The sequence below is a fragment of the Bubalus bubalis genome, chromosome 11 (genome assembly GCF_019923935.1).
Source record: "Bubalus bubalis isolate 160015118507 breed Murrah chromosome 11, NDDB_SH_1, whole genome shotgun sequence".
Lineage (NCBI taxonomy): Eukaryota > Metazoa > Chordata > Mammalia > Artiodactyla > Bovidae > Bubalus > Bubalus bubalis.
In genome coordinates this window covers 96,453,216-96,463,167 of record NC_059167.1, presented here as the reverse complement: position 1 = coordinate 96,463,167, position 9,952 = coordinate 96,453,216, and positions in this window count along the sequence as shown.

Below are 9,952 nucleotides of genomic sequence, written 5' to 3'. Positions count from 1 at the left end.
AGTATCCCTAAAGGGAAGAGATGTTTCAGCAACAGTGTTTACCTAACAAGGGCATCCAGCTTTGAGAGAGCCCTTCCTGCTGCTGGAACCTCCCCCAGCTAGTCTGCACCAGGGATTCCCCTTTTCTCAAAAAGATTTTTTTGATGTGGACCATTTTCAAAGTCTTTATTGAATTTGTTACAATATTGCCTCCATTATTTCTGTTTTGGCTTTTTTGGCCACAAGGCATGTGGACTCTTAACTCCCTGATCAGGAATTGAACTCATAGCCCCTGCGTTGGAAGGCAAAGTCTTGACCCCCTGGTCTACCAGGGAAGTCCCTACACCAGGTATTCTTAATCCTCACAGTTATCACATCTTTCTGGCTTATGAGAAAAGAGAGGGATGAGGCAGGGAGATATGATGGAGGAGTTGGGGGACCATACAGGATTAAGTCAGAGGCCAAGGTTTGGATTCCAACACCACCACTTCTTATTGCTACAACCTTGAGCAGGTCACTTAATTTCTCTGAGACTCATTGTGCTCATCTATAAAATGAGGACTAATAGCGTCAGATATAATGGGTATTGTTATGTCCATTTTACAGCTGAAATGACTCAACGAAGGAAGTCACTGCCATGCCTGGAGATGGACCAGTAGAAAGCTCCAGAGCCAGTATTCAGGCCCTGACCTCCCCAACACTTGAACCCTGCTATGCTGGATGAATGAGCACATCGCACAAACGAATGGCTCTTGCATCATTTGAGAGACAACACACACTTCCTCATCTGCCTGAATATCAGCCGCAGTCCCAGGACTGATTGCTGAAGCCCCTCATTCTTCCACCTCCAAGGCAAACCAGGTGGTGCTTCTCCTTTAATTGGTATCTGTTTGGCAAAAGGGTTTCCCAGGTGGTGCAGCGGTAAAGAATCCTCCTGCAATGCAGGAGACACAAGAGACTCAGGTTTCATCCCTGGGTCAGGAAGATCCCCTGGAGTAAGAAATGACAACCCACTCCAGTATTCTTGCCTGGAAAATTCCCATGGGGGTTGCAAAGAGTCAGACATGACTGATCACACACACAGACATACACACAGCAAAAGGTAAACATATTGCTGAATACTTTGAGATCTCCGAATGAAAGGACCATTTGAAATACTGTATTTTTTAAGAATTCAAGCCTCGATGTTGCTATTTTCTCTTTTTGTCTTTTTAACTTGCTTGCCAAGCAAAGCTAAAGCAAGCAACCCTGTCTTCTGATTTCTCATTTGTGAGACCCAAATATTTCAGATCCAATTTATCTTACCTCCATTTCTACATTCTGTTTTCTGCTGTTTCTTGCATTGGCTCGGTTTGCTTATTTGAAGTCATTCATGTTACATCTTGAATCGTTTTAATCAGTAATGAAATGTGGGGGATGTACTGTTTTCCTGCCCAGGTGCCCTTTGCTGTAAACCCATTAGAATGCAAAGTAGAAGCAATAGGCAATTAATATTATCTGCTCTCTACACACGAGTAAACTTCTGCCTCCAGTGGTTCCTGGGCTTGTTCACTCACCTGTGCATTCATTTCTTTCTTTCATTCATTCATCAAATATTTATTAGGGTTTACTATGTACTTGGCTGTACATAGGCTGTACTCAGCTGTACTTGTTAGAAAAGAACTCGTTAGAAAAGACCCTGATGCTGGGAAAGGTTGAAGGCAGGAGTAGAAGGGGGTGACAGAGGAGGAGATGGTTGGATGGCATCACCGACTCAATGGACATGAGTTTGAGCAAGCTCCAGGAGATGGTGAAGGACAGGGAAGCCTGGCGTGCTGCAGTCCGTGCAGTTGCAAAGAGCTGGACATGACTGAGTGACTGAACAACAGCAGTGTACTCAGCTGTGTACCAGATTCTGGGGACCTAGAGATGAATAAGACTGAGAAGCAGTATAGAATAGTATGAGTTTAGAATGAGACAAATACAGATTTTTCATCTTAGCTCTACCGTTTTCCAGCTGTGTGACCTTAGCAAGTTGCTAAACCCCTCAGAGACTCAATTTCCACATTTACAGAGTAGAAATTGATTGCTGATACGGTTAGATATAATGTGTGCCTGGTGCTGAACGAATAGCGGGTATAATGCATAACTTTAGCTGTGCCATTTCAGCTCAGTCTACGTCTTCAAAAAGGGGCTATCTGTTGAGATCACAGACATGCACTTAAAAGCATTTTGACAGGGTCTGTGCAAAGTACTATGAGGACGTGGACTAGGGGGTAGCTAACTCCACTGCAGGGCTGGGGAAGGATTCAGACAGGAGGCGGTGTCATATGTAAAGTAAACTAGCCAGGAAGGAAAGGGGAAATAGCATTGAAAGAAGATGGCACAACATGTCCTAAGGCCAAGTCATGAAAAGCACAGCATTTCAGAAACAGAAAGGATATCCATTACTACGGCAGAGTATGTGCATGGGAGGAATGGCAGGAGGTGAGACTGGATGAGGGGCCGTGTCTGTCATAAAGGCTGCGTTGTAGACCAAGGGGAGGAAAGTACTTGGGGCTCTCTTTACCCCATCCCCCAGACTCTAATGGGAACTCTAATGGGAATTATTTACTGGTTAAAGGAGAAAGCAAGCCTTGGCATAATTAAGTTGCAGCGTATCTGACTCTTTGCAACCCTATGGACTACAGCCCATCAGGCTCCTCTGTCCATGAGGATTCTCCAGGCAAGAATATTGGAGTGGGCCGCCATGCCCTTCTCCAGATCTTCCCAGGGATTGAACCCGCATCTCTTACTTCTCCTGCATTGGCAGATGGTTCTTTACCACTAGCACCACCTGCTACTGCTACTGCTAAGTCGCTTCAGTCATGTCCAACTCTGTGCGACCCCATAGATGGAAGCCCACCAGGCTCCCCTGTCCCTGGGATTCTCCAGGCAAGAACACTGGAGTGGGTTGCCATTTCCTTCTCCAATGCATGAAAGTGAAAAGTGAAAGTGAAGTTGCTCAGTCGTGTCTGACCCTCAGTGACCCCATGGACTGCAGCCTACCAGGCTCCTCCGTCTATGGGATTTTCCAGGCAAGAGTACTGGAGTGGGGTGCTATGGAAAGCCCCAATTAAGTTGGAAGGTTGCTCCAATTCAAATCAAGAAATATGTATTGGGATTTCCCTGGTGGTCTAGTGGGTAAGACTCCATGCTCTCAATGCCGGGGACTTGGATCTGATCCCTGGTCGGGAAACTAAGATTGCGCATGCCATGTGGTATGGCCAAAGAAAAAGAAATAATAGTCATCAAGTTTCCCATCTGAGTCTCAAATAGCCTTCCTCCTAGACATGTCTTCATCGTTGTTCAGTTACCCAATTGTGTCTGACTCTTTGCAACCCCATGGACTGTAGCATGTAGACAGGTAAGTGTCTTTAACCTATAGACTTTTTATATATGTTCTAATTCTGAAGGAGATCAGCCCTGGGATTTCTTTGGAAGGAATGATGCTAAAGCTGAAACTCCAGTACTTTGGCCACCTCATGCGAAGAGTTGACTCACTGGAAAAGACTCTGATGGTGGGAGGGATTGGGGGCAGGAGGAGAAGGGGACGACAGAGGATGAGATGGCTGGATGGCATCACTGACTCAATGGATGTGAGTCTGAATGAACTCCTGGAGTTGGTGATGGACAGGGAGGTCTGGCGTGCTGGGATTCATGGGGCCGCAAAGAGTTGGACACGACTGAGCAACTGAACTGAACTGAACTGAACTGATGTAATCTCATAGTTTTATACTTGTCATCCACTTTATCAGATCTTAGCATTATGTCATGTTTGCTTCAGTTTTTTTTTATCCTTGGGGAATACCTTCCAACACCCCCAGTGGATGCCTGAAATCACATACAGCACCAAATATATACATGAATTCCTATGTGAGAGTTTCATCTATGAATTAGGCACCATAAGAGATTAACAGCAATAACAATAATAAAATAGAACAATTATAGCAGTAAACAGTAATAAAAGTTACATAAATGTGTAAAAGGGCCCTCCCCCTCTCTCAAAATAGGTTCTGGTACAAATGTAATGCCTTTTCCTCTTCACTAACCCATCACCCACTGTTCAGGATGCGGCAGTACAACTAGCAACTAGCATGATTTTTCTCCTTCTTCACAATTTCAGTTGGAAGATTCATTCTTACCACATAGCTTAGCAACCTCAGCCTACGATTTTTTTTTTCTTTCCTTATTGAGTCAAGAATGTTCACCTCTTCACTTTAAGGAAGTTCTTATGGCTTCTCTTTGGATCTCCCAATTACCAGCATCACTACTTTCGCAGGTTGCATTATTAAGTAAAATGAGGGCTACTTGAACACATGCCATATGATACCCCAACAAGCCATCTGATAACCCAGGCAGCTACTGAGTAACTATTGGGTGTGATGCCCTGGACAAAGGACAAAGGGGTGAGCTGTTCTCAGCGGGATGGAGGGGGACAGTGTGAGATTCCATTATACTACTCAGAACAGTGTGCAATTTAAAACTTTTGAACTCCTTATTTCCAGAATTTTCCATGTAGCGTTTTCAGACTGCAGTTGACAACAGGTAGTTGAAACTGCAGAAGGGAAACCACAGGTAAGGGGGATGGGCTACTGTAGATTGGCTTATGACTTCCCGTGAACCACAGCCTGATCCTAGACTTCCCACCCTCTCCAGGGCCAGTCACTGCCAGACATTTGGTATGGGTCATTGTGTGGTGTGTATTTATATACTTACTAATGTGTGCATCAATAAACAACATTTAATGTTGTTTGATGGGGCTTGCCTGGTGGCTCAGAGGGTAAAGAATCTGCCTACAATGCCAGAGACCCACATTTGATCCTTGGGTCGGGAAGATCCCCTGGAAAAGAGAATGGCTACCCACTCCAGTATTCTTGCCTGGAGAATTCCATGGACAGAGGAGCCTGGTGGGCTATATAGGCCATGGAGTCCCAAAGAGTTGGACATGACTGAGTGATTAACACTTTCAGTTTCAATGTTGCTTTGCATATTGAAACTATAAAAATAAATACAAGAAACATGATTCTTCAATTTTAACAACTTTTCAAAATGTCAACACCTTACTGCCTTCTGTTGTCTTAATAAATGTTTCTATATGCTTTTTTTTCTCTGCTAATTGAGAGGCTAGAAGTTATATTTCTATTCTTTTAACCTTTACTCTTACATTTTTAAATCACAAAATTAACAGGCTTTCCTAAACATGTCAATAATTAATTTATATTTCTATCTTCCTCCTGGCCAAGCAAAGCCTTGTTTTATTCGGAGTCCAATCAAGAGACAGGAACCACACAGTAATTTGGGAAGGGAAAACGCATTTTAAAGCAGCATTAAGTATAACTGGAGATTGGAGCAAGGAGACATTTCTACAAGGAGATAAAGAGAAGTCTAAAGAATATTTGAGCTCTACTCCTGGGGCAGAGCCTTAGCACCAGGGAAGTAACACGGCTGGGCGTTGTGTTACAAGGTCCTGTTTTTCTAGCATGGACCCAAACCCCACTGAAGAGGCTGCATCTGGGCTCGCTGGAGGGCATCCCAGGAGGCGGTAGTGCTAAAGAACCTGCCTGCCGGTTCAGGAGACATACGGAGCCTGGCGGGCCACAGTCCAGAGGGTCGCTAAGAGTCGAACACGACTGAAGCGACTTAACACGGATGGCAGAAGTTTGCGGGGAGCTGCCGCCTGCAGATCCTCGGGAATCCACCAGGGGGTGGTGCTCAGGGAACCCACGCTCTAGGGCGACGGGGGAGCCGCCACAGGACACGCCCAGGCACACCTGCCAAAAATAGAGCCTCTTATTTTTCTACAAAGCTTAACATCGTGCCATTTTGGCAAGGGAGAAAGATCCCAGCATCACAAGCAGGGCCATAAAGGGTGGATTGGGGAGAGAAGAGTCTATAGTTTGATAAGGGACACAGTAACCTACCAGGGTTTTCCTACAGCCCGCACGCTCCACCCTTGCACAAACATGCACACACACTTTTTTATTTAGAGTTTTAGTCTTACCTTTTACAAAGCACATCAAAATAAGTTTTATATCAAAGGTTAATTCTGTTTGCCAGGATATTTTCTCAGAGTTTGTTTAACGTTGCTCCTTCCCCACCTCTGCTGTGTGTTCACTTCTCTTCTAGCTGAAATGCACTCATTAATTACTTTTTTAATACAGGTCTCTGGGTGGTAAATTTATTTTCTATATATCAGAAAGTATCTTTATTTTGCCCTCATTCTTGAATTTTAACTGTTTAATATAAAATATGTGAGTTTATATTTTAAAACATCCAAGTTTAAGACTATCACTGTTCCCTTTTTAAAGTACACCATTGACACACACTGCTATAAGTTAAATAGATAACCAACAAGGACAGGGAACTATACTCAATATTTCATAATAATCTATAAGAGAAAAGAATCTGAATATATATGCATATATATGCTTGTGTGTATAACTGAATCACTTTGCTATACACCTGAAATTAACATAACATTATAAATCAACTCTACTTCAATAAAAAAAGAGAAGTCTGATGATGAGAAGTCTGCCGACATAAAAAATTGCTATTAAGTAACTGTTTTTATAAGTAATCTGTTATTTTTCCTCTGATGACTCGGTATGTTCTTTTTTAGCCTTGATGTTCTACAGTTCATTACAATGTGGGCGAATATCATTTATTTTTAGTTCTCCTTTTTCAGGGTTCTGAGTGAGCTTTTGATGTAGGAACTCATATCTCACTTCTTTTCTGGAATGTTCCTAATAAGCATATCTTCAAACAGTGCTTCTCTTCCATTCCCTCCACTCATAAGACAAATGTTGGGGTCCTGCCTACCCTCATGTCTCTTTGCTGCTTTATTTTTTAAACACCGTCCTCTGTGTGCTGCGACCTAGTTATATACCTCAGCACCCATTTCCAATTTGAAACACATCCATTGTTTCCTGCCTTTTTTTTCTCCTAAGGTCTATAATTTCTTCTTTCTCATATTCTTCTGTTATTTATATTTCTTAATTTCTAAATAGTCTGTACATTTTTATTTTTAAATCCTTTTTAGACTTTTAGTAAATGGTAATTTCCAAAGCCAGTTCTCATTCCAATAAGCTATTGATATCGCCAGGACAAAGCTGATGAGGACCCAGCTCTTGTCACAGAGCCAGAAAACTGGCCCAGCCATTACATCTTCCACTGGCCCATGAGCCCTGCTCTTCTGTCTGAAGCTCCCCAGGGGTAAGACAGAGCAGCAGGGTAGCAGAGACATCCACCTCTTTTCAACAGCATGAGGACATACCTCTAGTAGGGAGCCTGGCTCTGTCACCTCCCTTGTGGAACGGCTTTAATCACTCCACCTCCCAGAACTTGAACTCTGAGTCATTTCTTCTCATGTGTGGCTCACATCTCTTCAGGATCACCTACCTTTTGGAATTTCAGTTCAACTTCTGGTCTGTGGAGATGTCTCTCTTCTGTTTGAGCCAGCTGTGCCCTTTGGTCTTATTTTAATCTTCTCCATTGCTGTAATAATGTAGCATTCTTTAACATGAAGTGCGTGAACTCCCCCAAACACACATAGAGACCTTCAAGAGGTTTATATACAAATAACTGATTGGCTAGAACACAGATGCTGCAGAGGGATAGATAATTTGGGCACTTTCTCTGAAGGGCAAAATAGATCTAGAATCTAAAAAATGTTCATACCCTTTTGACATTATCCAGTTCTGTAAATACAGCCTTGAGAAATGTCCCAGCAGGTTGAGGCTGCTATAACAAGTTACTGTAGACTGGAAGACTTCAACACACTTTGATTTCTCACTGTTCTGGAGACTGGGAAGACCAAGATCAAGGTGCTGGCAGATTTGGTGTCTGGTGGGGGCCTGCTTCCTGATTTTCAGTTGGTCTTCTTTTTACTATATCCTTGCATAGCAGAGATAAGAAGCAAGCTCTCTCATACTTTTTCTTATAAGGGCACTAATCCCATTCATGAGGGCTCCACCCTCGTGACGTAATTTCCAAAGGTCTTGTTGTGGTTGCTTTGGTTTTCATTTTCATTGAGTTGAGAAGGGGTGCAGGGGGGTGGGGGAGGGTGGGCAAATGCAAACATTCAGTCCATAGCAGGAACTAATCTCAGGTAGGGACAAAGTCTCAGCTACAAGAATTCTCCTCTAAGCATTATTTTTAAAGGTGGAGAAAAAGGGAAATAGCTAAGAAAATAAATCAACAGTGTTTTAGAATAGAATATTGGACAGTAACTAAAAACATTTTTTAAAGCAACTATGAAACAACAAGAACAAGTGTTTGCTGATGTAATATTAAGTAAAAAAAAAAAATCAGGAACTACAACTGTCCCTGTTGTACAAAAACTACAGCTACATATATAATATGTAGCCAAAGACATATTTAAAAAAATATACATATGTGTACATTGAATAAAAAATCTAAGTACCATTTTTCTCTGTCTTTTAAGGTAAATTCTTTCTTTGTTATTTTTTGTATTCCCCCTGATTTCTACACCTGAACATACTTTTGTAATTAGGAAAACAAAAAATGAGGCATCTGAGAAGTCATAGCAATTCCCATTTTGAGCTCTCACTCAGTCCCTGGGGCTGCTTTTGCTGTTTCCATGAACAAGCATTAAAAAGTGTGTTCTCCTGGGAGCTGGGTCCCCCTCCCTCCCCACATTCACAGGCTGGTCACTTGGGGCCCAGAGTGGTCACCCACGGCTACTTACCCTGAGTCTAGCCCCTCTCAGATCCCCTCCACACTGCTGAGCCCCTGATGAGACCCCCAGCTACTTCCTGCCTTTGTGACTTGCTATATATTCAGTTTCACTTGACAGGAACATCCCACATGCCAGACACTGAGCCCAGAGCTTTGCGGCGCCCTTTTCTCATTCTCAGAACAACCCATGAAGTAGGTATTCAGTTGTGCAAACTGGAAAACAGGCTCAGAGCCATGAAACCAGTTGTCCAAGGCCAGAGAAAAGAAAGGGACTGACGCCGGGGCTCTCTAGTCCCCAAGTGCCCCTTCCCTCTGCTCTGCTTCATGACCTTTGACGGGGAAGAGCTGAGGCTCCTCTGCTCTGATTAGCAGCACCCCTCATTCACTCCCCATCTCCCCACAGCACCCCATCCCAGCCCCTCCTCTTCCCATCACCCTCATTTGCTGAGCCTTACTGAGCAGAGCAGATGCCTTGCTCCCCATGACAGCAGCTGAAGCCTGCAAGGGTGTCTGAGGAATTGTAACTTTCAAAGGAGGAGAAAAGCAAACATGAGACAGGGAGGCTTGACAAAGTGACAATGAAAAGCCCAGAAAAAGGCCTCTTGAATCTGACACAATTTGATCAAAAGAGACAAAAGGCTAAGGGGTGAAAACGCTGTGCTGCTATGACTTTAATATTGTGTTAAGAGCTTCAATCTTTTTCCTCAGCAACATGGAAACAAAAAGTAGATTTCCCTGTGCTGGAGAAGGTATGGGAGAACTTGAAATTGGGTCAGTGCCACTTGGAAAGTCTGGGAACTTTGGAGGCTCTAGAGGTGGGGAAAAGCCCTCCCTGGGAGGTGGCTCCCAGATTCCTGTAGACCCAGCAGAGCCTGCCTGGGGTCACCAAGAAGCAGGAGGAGGGGTCTGTACACTTTGCAGTGAAGCAGCAAAAACAAAGTCCCCATCCGTTTACTGATATTGCATCACGTGGAAGCATGCACAGGAGACACACACAGTTCACTGGATGAGCTATGCAGAAAAATTCCACAGGCTTCCAGCAGATGAGAGAGTTCACCATACTTGGAGGTGTGACCATTGCTATGCATCCAGCTGGCTCATCCCAGCTCACAAGAGCAGACAGTAGGCATCAAACCCAACTCTGCATTCAGTGATCCATTGGTAGCTTGCAATCCATCATAGTGGGAATATTTACAATTTTACAAAGCTCTTAACAATTGCAGCATTTGCTGCAATCGGCAAATGCTATCAGCCA